Source organism: Canis aureus, chromosome 36 (assembly GCF_053574225.1).
Source record: "Canis aureus isolate CA01 chromosome 36, VMU_Caureus_v.1.0, whole genome shotgun sequence".
NCBI lineage: Eukaryota > Metazoa > Chordata > Mammalia > Carnivora > Canidae > Canis > Canis aureus.
This window is the reverse complement of record NC_135646.1, coordinates 12,177,375-12,194,669: the sequence shown is the minus strand read 5'-3', so window position 1 is coordinate 12,194,669 and position 17,295 is coordinate 12,177,375. Positions and strand designations below refer to the sequence as shown.

Here is a 17,295-nt window from a genome sequence, read left to right as displayed (position 1 = left end):
CTATCAGGGATTTTCTTGAGTTCAGAGAGCAACTTTGCTCATGTTTATGTCTCTACCCTGGGAGGCCCATCCTCAATAACTAATGCCCAAGTATAAGTTATTATAGAGAAGTTTGTCCTGACCCTACTTGACACCACGCTGAAAGGACATTCTGGCTCCATAGCCTCCTGTGGGGTTGGCCAGTCTTCAGGTCTGCTTCACAGATTCACTCCTCCTTCTGCCCACTCCTCCTTCCTCCCCTTTCATCTATGGAAGCTGATTTCTAAAAGGCATCTCTTCACAAGTATCCTATGTGCAAAATTCTACCTCAGAGTCTGATTTCCAGGGAACTGACCTACAACAATCCTTTATTAAGACTAAGCCATATAATGAGAAAGAACTCCTGAGGAAGGGCAAAAGCTTTGTAACAAAGACTTTTTTTTTTTTTTTTTTTTGCCTCTCTTCAATTCCAAAGAATTTATTGGCCTTAATACAGAAGAACAAGGCTGGGGGATAATGTAACTTTAGCCTTTGTTCCATTCTCTGGGACTATTGTCACAGTTGTGTTTAGCTTACACTCGGGTATGTTTTTCCCTATGTTGTTTTTGCCTTCGGTAATTCCACACCTTGATAAATTGCACTTTGCCAAAATAGCCGTAGAAGGTGATTTGAGAGGAAGTAAGAAATTAAAATGGTAGAAGAGTGACCTTTTCAATATCACTTTTATGCTGAACACTAACAGAGCAGAAACAAGTCACACCAAAGGGGGACAAAAGTTCTTGAGTTCCAAAAAGAAATTAGGAGCTGGCTAGAGTAGAGCTGAGAGTGAGGGGGAAGGAGCAAAGCACATGACCATGAGAAACAGCAGCCAAGTGGCTGAATCAAGGGTGAAGGAGTGCCGATCTGTATTGTCCCTAATACACATATGTACGTACAGGGGAAGAGAGACTCAGGTGTTATCATTCCATCCACTATATTAAAGACCCTGCATTAGGGGTTAATATAGCCACAAATTAAACATATGTGGCCCTTAAAATTTACAAGCATTTTGGTTTTATTCCTATGTAAAATGGTGATCAATATTTTGTATTCCATGGAACACAAAAGCATGCAGAGTGCTCCAGATTGTACTTGCTGCAACACATTCACAAAAATACTCACATAAACTTGTGTGTACTATAAAATAAGAGCTTGGAAAAATAATTTATTGTTAATGTCATTCATTAAAATATGTATTATTATATTTGTATATATATTACTATAATGTGTCTATTAAAACATATTTTAATTAAAATATATATCTTATTTTTGAATGCTATTTAAAATTAAAAAGCAATATGTACTATTGTAAGGGAACAGAATATATGAGGAAAATTAAACAAAAAACAGGACTATTATCATACAATCGTTTTCACAATGCTGATCATCTATGGTTTAAAATTAAGATAAAATATTATGAATTTTTATGTGATATGTTTTGAATCAGCCTCTGGACCATATAATTCCATTTAATCATTAGTGGCTCATAGACTTTTGGTTATCTATCTATCTATCATCTATCTATTTTTGTGTAATTATATATTTATATTGTGCTTTGTTTCTGGGTATAGACAAAATTATATATAGAACACATAGTATATATTATGTTGTATATTATTATACATTAATTAATTAGATATCGCCATGGATTATATATTGCATATTAATTATGTATTAATTACTGAAGGTAGTTAATTAGTATTACATTTGTACTTCGTGACAGCCCCTGATTTACTGATTCGACTTACAATTTTCCAGCTTTACTATGGGGCAAAAACCATATACATTCTGTGGAAACTGTGTTTCAAATTTTTGAATTTTGATCTTTTTCCAGGCTTGTGATATGTGGTATGATACTCTCTCATATGCTGGGCAGCAGTAGCCAGCTGCAGCTCCCCGTCAGCCAGTGTTTATGAGGGTAAACAACCAATAAATATACTTATAATCAATCTGTACCCATATAACCAGTCTGGTTTTCACCTTCAGTACAGTATTCAATAAATTACATGAGATATTCAGCACTTTATTATAAAATAGGCTTTGTTTTAGATGATTTTGCCCAATAGTAGGCTAATGTAAATGTTCTGTGCATCTTGAAGGCAAATGAGGCTAAGTATGATTTCAGTTGAGATGTAAACCCATCATAAGTTGAGGAAGATCTGTATTATACAGTTCATTAATTCTTAACTTGTGGCTATAAATAATAAAAGAGGATACGGTCTTTCTAGCAAAGATTTTGAGAGTCACAATAATAGTTTAGAATTAACAGTGTTTCAAAGTATTCAAGTTTGAGGACGATGCTATTCCATGTACATCTAGACCTTGCCCATGACCTTCTAGCTGGTCATTCTTTCTTGCTAGAATTTATGAACTGTGTTATAAGACTTGACTCAACTGGCCCATTGTTATGGTCTGTGCTTTACCAAACACTTGCATATTTTTCTCTGTCAATGTCCCTTAACTTTGCTACCCTTCGTGGTATGACTTGGATTATGTATCCTCTGGAACTCTCTTAAATCCAATAGCTTTAAGACTATCCACTGGAAAAAAGATAGTCTCTTCAATAAATGGTGTTGGGAAAAATAGACAGCCATGTGCAGAAGAATGAAACTAGACCATTCTCTTACACCAAACACAAAGATAAACTCAAAATGGATGAAAGATCTAAAGGTGAGACAAGAATCCATCAAAATCCTAGAGGAGAACACAGGCAACATCCTTTTTGAACTTGGCCACAGCAACTTCTTGCAAGATACATCTATGAAGGTAAGGGAAACAAAAGCAAAAGTGAATTATTGGGACCTAATCAAGATGAAAAGCTTCTGCACAGCAAAAGAAACAGTCAATAAAACTAAAAGACAACCTACAGAGTGGGAGAAGATATTTGCAAATGACCTATCAGATAAAGGGCTAGTTTCCAAGATCTATAAAGAACTTATTAAACTCAACAACCAAAGAAACACACAATCCAATCATGAAATGGGCAAAAGACATGAAGAGAAATCTCACAGAGGAAGACATAGATATGGCCAACAAGCACATGAGAAAATGCTCTGCATCACTTGCCATCAGGGAGATACAAATCAAAACCACAATGAGATCCCACCTCACACCAGTGAGAATGGGGAAAATTAACAAGACAGGAAACAACAAATGCTGGAGAGGATGCGGAGAAAAGGGAACCCTCTTGCACTGTTGGTGGGAATGTGAACTGGTGCAGCCACTCTGGAAAACTGTGTGGAGGTTCCTCAAAGAGTTAAAAACAGAACTGCCCTACGACTCAGCAATTACACTGCTGGGGATTTACCCCAAAGATACAGATGCAGTGAAACGCCAGGGCACCTGCACCCCGATGTTTATAGCAGCAATGTCCACAATAGCCAAACTGTGGAAGGAGCCTTGGTGTCCCTCAAAAGATGAATGGATAAAGAAGCTGTGGTCTATGTATACAGTGGAATATTCCTCAGCCATTAGAAACGATGAATACCCATCATTTGCTTCGAAGTGGATGGAACTGGAGGGTATTATGCTAAGTGAAGTAAGTCAATGGGAGAAGGACAAACATTATATGGTCTCATTCATTTGGGGAATATAAAAAATAGTGAAAGGGCATAAAGGGGAAAGGAGAGAAAATGAGTGAAAATATCAGTGAGAAAAAAAAAAATATCAGTGAGGGTGACAAAACCTGAGAGACACCTAAATATGGGACATGAACAAAGGGTAGTGGAAAGGGAGGTGGGCGGGGGGTTGGGGTGACTGGGTGACAGGCACTAAGGGGGGCACTTGGTGGGATGAGAACTGGGTGTTATGCTATATGTTGGCAAATTGAACACCAATAAAAAAAATAATAAAGAAAAAAATCCAATAGTTCAGGAAGTGTGTGTCTTCTATACAAAACAGATTACAAAAGGATGTCACTGAAAACTAAGGAGACCTTTATTCAGATACACACATATGACCCAAACAGGAGCAAATCACATTAGAACTCCAGCCTCTATTTCTGTAAATGAGAATTTTGCCACTTCTGTCAAAAATAGACAAGTACAGCAATACATTTTTTTTTATGTTACTTTTTCTTCACACATTGCTGCCATTTATGACAAGAGATCAACATCTTAAGGGAAAAGCAAAATATTATATATCTTGATTAAGCTACATAAAATCTTGTGTACTTTGAGGAAGGGAGATTTATGAGACTTTATTTGATTATTAAACAAATATGGCTGATCATCTAAGTGCCAGCCACTCTTCTCACGTTAGGCATAGAGCAATGGAGTTGTTTATTTTTTTTTAAAAATCTCCCGTATTGATTTTCATTTTGCTCCTACTCTACACTCGGTGGGAAAATTCAGTTCATTTTTCTGTTTAAATGGCTCTATGACTTATTTGTTAATCAGGAAAAAAATCTACTGGTCCCTACACCATTTATTAGCAATATGTCTACTTGACTCTGACAATGAAACCTTGATACCATTTTTTGCTTTTAAAAACAGCATGACTGTATTAATTTATTTAAAAAAGCATTGTTCAGGAAAGTTGCTTCTTTTTCATATTGTCACAAATTAGAATTCCCCTAAGCCTTATGCTTCTTGATGATGAACAATATTTTGTGTAAGAAACTATCTTATATTGGAGTACCTGAGTGGTCAATTGGTTAAGCCTCTGCTTTTGCTCAGGCATGATCCCAGGGTCCTGGAATTGAGCCTGCCTCTCCCTCTCCCTCTCTCTCCCCTTGCTTGTGCACTCTCTCTCTAATAAATAAAATATTTTTTTTAAAAAAGAAACTACCTTATTAATTTTCCTATTACCTCTCTTTTTCTGCCTAGTTCATTCTATTCCAATTGAATAAAAGAAGAATCTTATGAAGATGTGATGTGAAATATGATCATCTTTCAAATTAAATAATTTGACTAATACTGGAATGAGACAAGACAATACTATCTTTCCAAAGCTAATAAAATATTTATAGAAATCAAAGACAAAATTTAATAGTTTTAAAACTCTGTATTCTAATTGGATTTAGGTTTGGTGCAGCACGTCACTTCATATGATTGGTTAAATAGAGTAATCAAAAGGAAAACTATTACTCTTATACTACTATTTCACATTTTAATGAAAAAGTTAATGCTTTAAAATAAATGAGTGTCATATGTTCTTCGACATCACATTGATGAAGTGCTTTTAAAAACTTGCTATCAAGTAATGTAAGCTGAAGCCAACTAATAATTTTATTTAAAAGGAATACATTGCACCATCCACATCTCATACATTTACCAAAGCATTTATTTAAAAATATTTATATGCCTAAAGAGGAGAACAAAAGCATAGAAGATGATACTGAATAATTTTTAAATGATATATTGTAATACATTTAACAGTTTATTTTCTTTAGCAGCAACATGTCAAGAAGTTGAACGATCAGTTTCTTTTCTTTATGAAGAATTATCCCTGAAATGACTTGTTGAATTTGAAGCCCTAATTAAAGACTTAATTAGTTGGCAAGCTTGTTAAATTATACTTTATAAAAATGCATGGTGTTGAAATGGATCTAACTTATAGTAGTTTTGGACAGTGCTACATTTATCTACCATATGCTATTCTCTGGATAATTGACTTTGCTCTCCACTTGACCTTCAATGAAAAGGGAAGCTACAACACACAGGTCCATAACCTCTAAAGAACTAGAAATGCTGACATAGCCAGTCCACATATTTGCATTACACATACTAAACTAACAGACGATAGTATTTACAAGGCTCCACTAAATGCTTAAATCTATTTTGTGGACAAAAGGATTTTTAAGTTAATTCATTTTGTGGAGAGAATAATTTAACCAAGTTAGCATTTTGTTGACAGAATTATGATGAAATTCATTCTGTCTACATAATTGATTGGACAGCTAGCAGAATGCATTTCTCCCCAGAATGAAGAATATGCAGAGGTTGTCAACCGGCATTTCCTCCTTGGTCTCAAATCATCCTGTCGACAAAATGAATACAAAATCCTTTCGTCTACAATATCAAAGTGAGTGTTAATTATCAGGGAATAGAATGCAGAGTCAAATTCTTTTCTTTTAATTATTGATAGAAAAAAATCATACCTTTCACTAACTAAATATTAATCTTATACAAGGATTGATCTGGAAAAAGCTTAAATCTAATCTGGGTAGCGAGATAGGTATGTGGTTTGTTTTCTTCACATTCAATGCTACAAACAAGAAATAAACACTTGGCTAAAAATTTAGATTGAATGACCGATGTGAGAAACAGCAAAATATTGAGCGGTAGAGTACAAAGAGGGTCATGAATAGTACATGATACGAAATATTGAAAGCTACATAACAAGTTAGGAACACTAAATGTAAATTTACATTGTTCTCCAGATGCACTTTTAATTGAATTAGATTATTGTACTATAATCCACTTAAGCCTGGAGGCTTCCACGATGAAGATGAGTGGTGTAGCAGGGCACTAACAATGGATCTATGCCATGCAGTTCATGCTTCTTTGTATTTGCATGTCACCTATTGCCCAAAAAAAAATGTGTGAATATCAAAATTACATTCCTAAAATAAGAGTAGACTGGGCCTTTCACAAGATACATAATAATTAGAGATGCTTTCTCAAATAGCCTTTGTTTTGAGGTTGAAACTCTCCATTCTGAAAGTTGGAGTCAGAAAAATAGAACATGTTTTGGGAGAAGAAAACACTTTTTAAGGCTGGCCACCCAGAAAGTGAACCAATATGCATCGTATATTAAGCTTCTGTGATTGTTGAGATTCGTAGCTCTATTCTCTTTCATAAATAAGATTATGGAAGCATTTCTTGTCAATTCTTGACTGCGAATTTGCTCCAAGGAAAATCTCCAGCTTGGAAAATCTAACTTGGATGGATAACCCACTTTAAAGCTATCTAGACAATGCATCATTATGCTGATAAGGCTAGATGTTAACTATCTTGAAATATTAGGATCACTTCTTCCTTTTTATAGTATTTTGTGGTTGATTTGCAAACTTCTGCCAGCTACCATTTTGTTTCAAATTTACAGACCAGTGTCAATACTCAGCTTCAAATTCAGTGGAAAAAAATATGGACAGACTCAGATAGTTGTGGTGGATGTTGTTTTGGAATCAACAAGCAAATGTTCAAGCAAATACAGACCAGTTGAAAATGACTCACTTGAGGCCAGAGTAAATATTTGTATATAAAACTAGAATGTATTTAGTAGAAAATATATTTTGGTAAGAAAGTTGGAGAAACTGCACTAACTGAAAATGGTAAAACCCTGATTGGTGTAAAATTGAGTCATATGTAGGAAGTGTAAGATAAACGATTTTCTCTACCTAGAATTCCCTACCTGGCATTTTGCTGGGAAATGCTTTGCCAAATAACTTTTTGTGTGCATTTAAAAATTGTTTATTGCCCATCTGAAACCAGTTGGATTTGGAAGAAAGACAAAACAACGTCCACGAGGCAATTTCTCTATCTTCAAATTGATCATAATTAATTTGGGAATACAATACTCATACAATACATTTAGGAAATAATTCTGAGACCATGTAATAAATACATGTCATGATACACAACAGACATTAAAATGTATTCATTCTCTTAAATATGCCTAGTTAGGGTCTAGAAATATGTTTCTTTAAAGAATTTAATACATTTTAAAATTTACATCCATCTTTAATCAAAACTCTTCCAAGGACATATCAAATAAAACATGTTTACATGAATTTTTTGAGGCAAGAAAGTAAAACAAATGTGAAAATATGAAATGGAGCCAGATGTGAGATAGATATACATAGCATACTGATCTAGACACTTACTACTGGTCACCTCGTATTTGGTTTAAAATGAAATAATTCATTACACATGCATACAAATGTTTTAATAGCCCTATCCTTTCCACTATATTCTCTCTCTCTCTCTCTCTCTCTCTCTCTCTCTCTCACACACACACACACACATTGAAGAAGGGATCACTGTTTCTATTTATAGGTGAGTTATGACACAATCTGACCAGAAGTGAAATTTCAGGTTAAATCTCATGAATGAACTTAGCTGATGTAGAACTTGGTTATCAAGCTGAAGCGTTACCTGAGAGAAAAAGATCTTATGGAAGTTTCCAGAAAATGAAATGGTGGCATCTACGCACTGCTTTTAAGATTCTCTTTTACAAGAAAGTTATAATGAAATCAATATACATACCGCTTAAGGTGTTTTACGGTCTTAGTGAAAAAGAACAAACAAGGGGACACCTCATAGTATCATCTCAATGATACTATTTTCTGATACACTTTCAGATGGTTATTTCAAAATTAAAATAATTTTTTTCAAAATTAAAATAATTTTATAAGGCATAATATATCTCTAACTTTCAGACATAATTCAAATAAAGAAAGCCCTGGTTATTCACAATAGTAAGTAGGGAATCAGGATTATCAGCAGCAACACCTACCAGGAACATAGGGAATTACTTTGGTACCAAATGCACCCAATCCCACAAATAGGACAGAGAATAAATCTCATGGTAGGCTTTACGTGCGCAGCTCAACTAGGTAGACTATTTCTGAGCCAGATTAGATATTTATAGATAAAAATATAGTAGACTCTTGGGTGAGATGCCAGTGTGGATGTATGTACCTTATATGTATCCTTTCTTTAGACCTTCTTCTAAAGTAAGAGTGAAGAATTTTATTTTTAAAAGCCTATACCCACAAAGACTGAGAGTACAAGAAAAGAGACTTTGGAAACCATACTTACACTAGTGGCAAAGAACTTAACAGACCTAAGCAAACAGAATCTAAGCCTGTGTGAAGAATTCCAAGAATCCATTTGTCTTGGACGAGAATTCTCAAGGGCTCATGAATCAGAAGTCCTGGGCATGCAGGTTATATATTGCTGCCTGGCAAACAGCTCTAAAACATAGTAGTAGAAAACAATAACCATTTCATTATGCTCACAAATTCTGTGGATGAGGAATTCAGAAAGTGTGCAGTGAGGATGGCTGTTTTCTGTTCCATGTTGTCTGGGACCAAAAGGAGGATGACTTGAATGGCTGCAAGTCACAACAGCCAGGGCTAGAGAATCTGCTTTCAAGATGACTTCTTCACTTACAGCCTAATGACTGAGCTGGATTAGACAAAGACAGATTCAGCTTGGGTATTTGATTAGAATGTCTACAAATGGCCTCTTGAGTGTTCTCAAGGAAGTTCGACTTTTTTTATATGATTTAGGACTACAAGAGTGAATAGTTTTTTGCCAGCAGAATGGAAGCTGCAAAGCCTTTTGTGATCTAGACTAGGAAATCACATAGCTCTCAGATCTCTCATACTCTACTGGTTGAATCAATCACAAATCCACTCAGATTCAGAGAGAGCCTATGAGCTTCATCTCTCAGTGGGAGGCCTGCCATATCAGATACTTCTAAAAGTGGAAATGAGGGGACTGCTTTAAAAAAAAAAGGGGGGAGGGGATCTGGGCAGCCCCAGTGGCTCAGCAGTTTAGTGCCACCTTCAGTCCAGGGCCTGATCCTGCAGACCCAGGATCGAGTCCCACATGAGGCTCCTTGCATGGAGCCTGCTTCTCCCTCTGCCTGTGTCTCTGCCTCTCTCTCTCTCTCTGCCTCATGTCTCATGAGTAAGTAAAACCTTAAAAAAAAAAAAAAAAGATCTGTTTATGGAGAAGATAACTCTCCACTGTTCCACACGCTAGGATGTTGCCTCTCCCTTACTATAAAAAAAGAGTAGAGCTTTATTTTCTGGAAAGAGTAAAACATCTCTTCACTTGTCTAGAAAACATCAACACAATTAGGAACAAAGGTATGAGAGGGAAAACTGAAGATTAAGTAAATGCATATGCCCTGGATGCTGACATTCCTCCGCCCTCCCTTCCCCCTTAACTTCCAAAACACAGGGTGCAGTATATCCTCTCAGCAAGAGACACGAAGATTCTTTTCTGAGGAATCTAATCAGCCAAAGTTTGACATCAAAATTCCTCAGCTAAAAGGCTCATTTAAGTCATCCCACAGCAAAGCATACATTGCAAGCTCCACTTGTGACCTTCTCATCAATTGGTGTCCCAGTGTTATATATAAACAGGCAACCAATGATTACTGGATATTTGAGGAAATCCTTTAACATTAAAAGTAGAGGGAAAAAATAAAACATTAGACAAAAATGAAGGCTATGCATAGGAAAAAATAGTAAGTCACTAATATTCTTAGAGTGATGAGAACAGATTTTGCAGCTGTAATATGAGAACAGAAGAACACAGTAAAGATTTCTTCTGAGAACATAAAAGTTTGGGGAGATAAAATGGAAGTAATCACCTTGAAATAGAACAAAAGAACGAAGATAGAAAACTTAAAAAATATAAGGAAGTCAGAATATCAATTCAGGAAGTTTAACATCAAAACATAAGAGAAAAAGTGGAAGGAAACATTAATAAAATAGTTCAAGAAAACTCTCCCAGAAGGAAATAACTTCTCAGATTTAAAGGCCTTGTAAATGTCCACCCAGCAGATTAAAACTGGCATCCAACAAAGCCTACTTTCATATAAATCCAGAGTATTCAGAACAAGAAGTTTCTACAAGTTTATACAAGAGATCAGGAGTCATAATGCCTTTGGACCTCTCGCTAGGGACAGTGGAAGCCAGAAGGCAATGGAAGAATGCTTTCAATATTCTGAGAAAAATTCATTTTCAAACTTGAATTATACACACAGCCAAACTATCAATCAAATGTGAGAGAACAATAAAGTATTTTGACAGGCAAGGCCTCCAAATTTTACCTCCCGGTATCCTTTCTTAGAGCACACTACACAAAATAGAGTAATCCAGGAAGAAAGCCAGGGTTAGATAAAGCTCAAGATCCAAGCCTGGGGAGGCGATGAAGGGAAATTTCAGGATGCTAGATTGAGGCAGGGCCCAAGGTTCTGGAGAGAATTCTTTAGGAAGATGCACTCAGTAGAATGCCTGATGCATATGGGCTTTTGAGAGAATATATAGGCAATTGGCTAAAGGCTTTGAGGTGGATTATTTTAAAAATCATAGAAAATTAAACTAATAAGAAATAAGGCAATCACTAATCTCTCTCTGGAGAGAGATAAAAAAAATTGTTCAGGAAAATAAATGTCATCATCTCTTACCACATTGCTCAGCTGTAATTATAATTAAGATAGCATAATGTGAGCTTGGAAAATGATCTATACAAAATGACAATGTTCGGATATTATGAATGTGCATGTAGAGTATGGGAAGGAAGTCCAGGCTGTGGGGTTGAGAGAAGGAAAGGACAGATTTCTCGCTTCCATAGCAGGAGATCAATTTGTGGGTTTGCAACCTCCGGAGGTTTCCAGGTGTAAGATGAAACTGCCGTTACATGGAGGGCAGGAAGAGACTAAAGAAAGCCAGACTATTCCAGATTGGTAGGTGGCAGGTTTTAGTAAAAGCAAGGGAACTTTTGTGAAAGGATTGTCTTAGGCAGCCACAAAACAAATAGATCTCTGCACCGGCCTACCAAATCTTAAAAGTTCATATAGAGGCCTTAACTGAGTTAGATACATACACTGTCCAGGTCATCTCAATGGTACATTACTATCTCAAGGTTGTGTTCTTGGGGCAGCCTTTGGGAGCAGAGAAGACAAGCAGAACACACATTTCAGGAACAGGAAAGGGGGTAGAGGGCCTCCAAATGCCCAGGTCTGGGTTATGGGTCAATGGGTGGTCACATCATTTTGATGACATCCTTCATGACCACCCTCTTCCAAAATGTGCCCTGTGTAGTCAGCAAGGGGTTACACTCATAGGGAAGTGGCTCCTGTGGCAGTTATCTGGCTACACTGGAGGCAGATGCTATAGCAAAAATACAGGTACATGCAAGAGAAAGCATAGGTTAAGACAATAATTCCTCAAATCAGTGACAAATTTTTCCACCCAGAGCTGCATGATCTGAACCATTGATTTACCAAGTCCCCTTGAGGCAGATAGCTCAAGGCATTCACTTGGGTCTTCATGGGATTTGATAAAGATGGCAAGTTAACAGACTCATCAAGTATGAACACACAACTTTTTTTTTTTTAAGATTTTATTTGTTCATTCATAAGAGACAGAGAGAGAGAGAGAGAGAGAGAGAGAGAGGCAGAGACACAGGTAAAGGGAGAAGCAGGCTCCATGCAAGAAGCCCGATATGGGACTCGATCCTGGGTTTCCAGGATCACACCTCAGGCTGATGGCGGCACTAAAGCACTGAGCCACCCTGGCTGCCCTAACACACAACATTCTAGTTGAATAATGGCACAGGTGCCTCCTTTCATGGCGGTCGTCGTGACCAAGGGCCATTCTATTTTGGAGGACAGTTTTATTGTTTAGAGACATTTCAGTGTTCAGGAAAAACAGGTTTTCTTGGTTATCATTTAAGGCTCGCTGGGTGAATTTATTAAGGGCTTCTAGGTATGTTATGATATCCTCCAGGCCATTGGAGGGAGCAAAGACCGTGGGAAACAGAACCTGATCACCCGGCCTTGAGGAGAGGGAGGTGGGCAGCGTTAGGAACTTGATCTGGTTGTGTACACCATGCCAGATGGCTGGGACAGGCAGCACCATCAGGTGTGAGGAGAGGGACTGAGGATGGGATATGCCAGACCAGGGTGCCCACCTTCTCCCCTCTTTCAATGGTGCGTGCTCCCTTCCAGGTATAGTATATTTCAGCAGGTTCACCTGGCAGTAAGACAGAGGTCTCAGTGGAGATTGAGTCGTTCCCTCTCACCCAAAGGTGTAAAGTAGGTCACCTATACCCAAGGGGCATCACCTTGCAAATTCCAGTAGATAATTCCTTGCCTAGGCATGATGCATGTTCTCAGCAGCATCGTATGTTGATCTATGGTGAGTCGGACCAATGATTCTTTCCCAAGACTTCTACCCCTTTACAGTATTGGATGCCCCAGGTTGGTATATGGGGCAACATTCCTTAACAGTTGGGCATTCATTTGTGGTAAAGCCTGAGACAGTGACTCAGGACTTTAGTCCACACAGTCAAGGTGGTTTTACATGTTAGTTATTTACTCTGTTCCTTTAATATTTCATTTTTCTTTTGTACTAACCAAACTGTTGAGGATTACAGGGGAGAGAGAACTTGTATTCAATGTCATGTTCTTTCCCCCAGTCTTATACGTCATGACCTTTGACTGTGACCCCTGATCGCTGTTCCATGAGGGTATCTGTACATGCTGTTCAGCTTCTCTAATCCCCTAATGGTGGCAGCCTGGTTTGCACAGCAATAGGAAAAAGCTTGGGTTAAACCAGATGCAGTGTCCAACAAACCAGAACATGTTTAGAAACTTCATTTACAGGGAGGGGACCAATATAATCAATTTACTAATCCCTTATCAGTTGGGAACTCCAGTGGATGGCCCCTGATTCCTTTTGGCAGTTGTCCTGGACTCGTTTAGAGCACACAAGACATGCTGTTACTGCATTAATCAAGTCACTGTATTTCAAGGGCAGTCCAGGATTTTTGGCAATATGTCATTGCACCTGGACACTAGGATGGCCACTCTTTGTATGCACTCAGTCTGCTCTATCTACTGAAGGGTCATTTGCCAGGGCTCATATCCAAGGCAGGGCATCAGCTTCCTGATTGCCAGACAGTGTCTGTGTCTTATCTGGGATGTGCAAGACAGTGAAGACTGTCTCAGATTCTTGCAGATGGACTCAAATGTCTTTCCATATATTCTGACCATCTTGTCGATGACCTGCTCCTATACAACCTTACAGTATTTGAAGACATTAATGTAAATATCAAAACTATCATCTACAGGAGATCAACTGGTTGTGGTCTGGAGAAAAGGAAATAGAAGCAAGCAAGTAGGGGAGTGTCATATTTTGGTTTAAAAAATCCTTTTGAGGGCAACTGGGTGGCTCAATCGGTTAAGTGTCTGACTTTGGCTCAGATCATGGTGTTGGGGTCCTGGGATTGAGCCCTGCATTGAGCAACCTGCTCAGGAGGGAGGCTGCTTCTCCCTCTCCCTCTGTCCTCCCCACTGTGCTCTCAATCTCTCTTTCAAATAAATAAATAAATAAAATCTTTTAAAAAATCCTTTTCATTGTTTTAAATTATTCACAGCTATAATTTTGTTTGAAGTTAAGGCTAAAATTAAAGGTTTTAGATAAAAAGGGAAAAATATAATATCACCAGAGTGTGAGTTAGTAGGATGCCAAATAATAGTATCAAACATTTATTTTATGTATTCCAACTTTCTTTTAAATGTCTCACATCCTGTGGAATTCTTTGTTATAAACATATATTTTTAAAAAATATATTGCCCAAAGAACTGTTTTCACTCTAATAGTAAATGTGAGATTATCCAAGATATGTCTTCATGGGTGAGACTAAAATTAATGATATATCTCTAAGTAGATACCTCTGTAAGTAGATGCATTGTCAGACTTCAATCCTTTTAAAAAGTCATTTACTTAGTAGCAAATGCCAGTACTTCCAAATGCAAATGCACACTTTTTGTATTTATCTCATGCCAGCACGCTGAAGGAAACTGCTGGGTATGAAATCTTTGCCTGATGTCTCAACCAATTTAAAATTTTCAATATTCTATATAACTTGTAATTACCAGATACTTCTTAGTTAATTTTTAATAATTAGAAAAGGAGTGAAAAATATAGGAGAAAAAAATATGTGTAGGGGCATCTGGGTGGCTCAGTGGGTTAAGCTAAAGCATCTGCCTTCGGCTCAGGTCATGATCCCAGGGGCCTGGGATCCAGCCCCACATTGGGCTCTCGGCTCAGCGGGGAGCCTACTTCTTCTTCTGCCCCTCCTCCTGCTCATGCTCCCCCTCCAAATGAATAAATAAAATCTTTCTTAAAAGGTGTGTAAAATGGTAATGTAATGAGGCAAAATAGATTTCATTTTTAAGACAAAATTTTGTACTAACCTAACAATCACAACGTAAATGTTGAGGATTGGGCTCCTTTATTGGCTCTCATAATTACTGGGAAATTTTACATGATACGTAGGATACCCTTAGTCATTCTTGTTACAACCTAAAGGAGTGGAACAGATGTAGAGGGGCTGATTCAAAGGAAAGAGGTTTGTTTCCTTTAAAGATGACTATCAGTTACAAGAACATTATTGTCTCTAAAGGCAAAGGCATAAACTCTTAGTACCTTGAACATGGGAGGAATATTACATTTCAAAAACTATACTACAGAAATGACCCTGAAAAACTGTCTTACAAGAAGTATTGCATTTTAAAAAAGTATCCTACAGAAATGACCTGAAAAATTGTCTAAAGTGGAAACAGGCCGATACAAGCCAGCTATTTAAGTAAAAGCCACTGCCCTAAAGTGCTCATAGGAAAATGAGAAAGGATACACAAAAACAGAATCCCAATTAACCTCTAAGGACATAATAGATATATCTCATAATGGTAATACGAAATCCACTTTTTAAGTAAAATGTCTTGTTTCTAGCAAAAGAAAATGTGTTGTATATTAGATTTACCCTTTACCTCTAATTTAAAGAATACCACCATTTCTATCTTCTCTGTCATAATTACTCTCCTTGTTAACACCTCATAATGAGGAAAAGGCAAATTAGTTGTGTCATTATACCTTGCTGCTAAACAGAAGCAACACAGCCATTAATGACTTTAACATATGTTCATGTTTTCCTGGCCACTGGGAACTTCATTCATCTGTTTCTCCTTGAGGAGGCAAGACATGTCTGTTAATAACATGATTCTGAATTTCTTTCTCTGGGAGTCGATATTCAGACAAAATTTTCAGGTTCAACATTAGAGGTGAAGCAACTGAGAGATAAGGGGTCCACAAGGGATGAATGACTGGAGAAGCATCTGTTCCTCCCCTTTTCTCCCTGAGCCATATGCCTGCCTTCTCATAAACGAGCCCACTAGGTGGCGATATAAATATGTTACACTTCCAGAAGAAGGCATCTGACTCTAAAAATACAAAGCTCATAATTTTAACAAAAAACAGAGCATTAAGCAATACACTAAGTATTTTAACAATGACTGGAGATCATGAATTTTATCCTTAGATCTGAGAGTTCAGTGATTACCAGATAATTAGCTTAGTAATTTAAACTCCTCCCACCTCTCCCTCCCCAAAACCAAAAGATGTGCTTTTAATATTAGGTGAGCCATTTAGCTAATCGTTTCAATTCTCGACTTTTTTTCTTGTCAATTCAGTCTGGTCGTGGTCAAGTTACTTAACCTCTTCATATATCATTTTTTTTTGTCCAGCCATCTAATGTGAGGAAGCACTAATAAAATGATTATAAAACACTTTGCAAATTTTAGTGCCAAAGACAACTACGCTGCTTTGAAGTCACCAGAAGTGTGACAAGTGTTCAGACAAGTACATAATTAAACTGTCCAAACTGCATTAGCTATTGATGGCATTTAACTAGGGCTGACTGTTCCTATCAAACTATGAATTGAAATTACAGCGGCCTCTGCAGGTCTCCAGACTTCTCTAGACTCGGAGAACTACGAATAGACTTTGGTGTCTGAAAGTTCACGTCTATCTTTAATGACAATAATGAAAAATACCATCAGATTGAAATCCCTTCTGTTTCTCCTCTTGTTTTTCACAGAAGAAATGGTATCCCTGTTAATTATCTTCAAGGAAGATGTTGACGGGCATTAGACATAACGACAAATCTATAGCACTACAGTGCAGGATGGAAAGTTTTTGTAACCTTAACATCCCAGTTTTTTCCACTCCATAAACATAACTGAGGTGGCATTAATACTCGTGCCTGAGTTTCACTGAAACCGATCTCCCACCTGCTCATTCGGGGATGTTATTATTCCACAAGTGTTTCTGAGAGTCCTTGAGAGGTGACTTCAATGTATCCTATACTGAGCCTGGTTATCACTCACCATCCCCAGTAGCTGAGTCAGATCCCCGAAGCTGCTAGAATCCTGGCAGCACCACAAAGGGAGCACGAGCACCGAAACAGACCTGCTTTGTTTCCTCTCAGCTGCTGACCCTCGTCAAGAAAAGTAGATCTATCACTTCAATTATTAACAACAAAGGGAATCTAATGTAAGGGAGGGGCTCCTTAGGTGACATAAGGGCTGAGAATCCAACAAGGGACCATGAACAACCCTAAGATTAGCAAGAACAAGAAGTTAGTGTACGTCTAAATGGAGGCAGGAGAAAGAAGCTAAGAAGTGAAAACTGCAACCACAGGAGCCTCCGTCAGGAGCTGGATCCATGGAAGAGTACAGCCACTG

At 37.5% G+C, this 17,295-nt stretch overlaps 1 long non-coding RNA gene across 1 annotated transcript in view; it reads left to right on the top strand.

Moving 5' to 3' along the window:
• Nucleotides 1-4,984, top strand: part of LOC144305906 (uncharacterized) — a 40,310-nt gene extending 35,326 nt beyond the window's left edge. The window contains exon 4 of the long non-coding RNA XR_013372930.1: nt 4,845-4,984. This is a non-coding gene — a long non-coding RNA (uncharacterized LOC144305906). The remainder of the gene's footprint in view (nt 1-4,844) is intronic.
• The last annotated feature ends 12,311 nt before the right edge of the window (nt 4,985-17,295 follow it).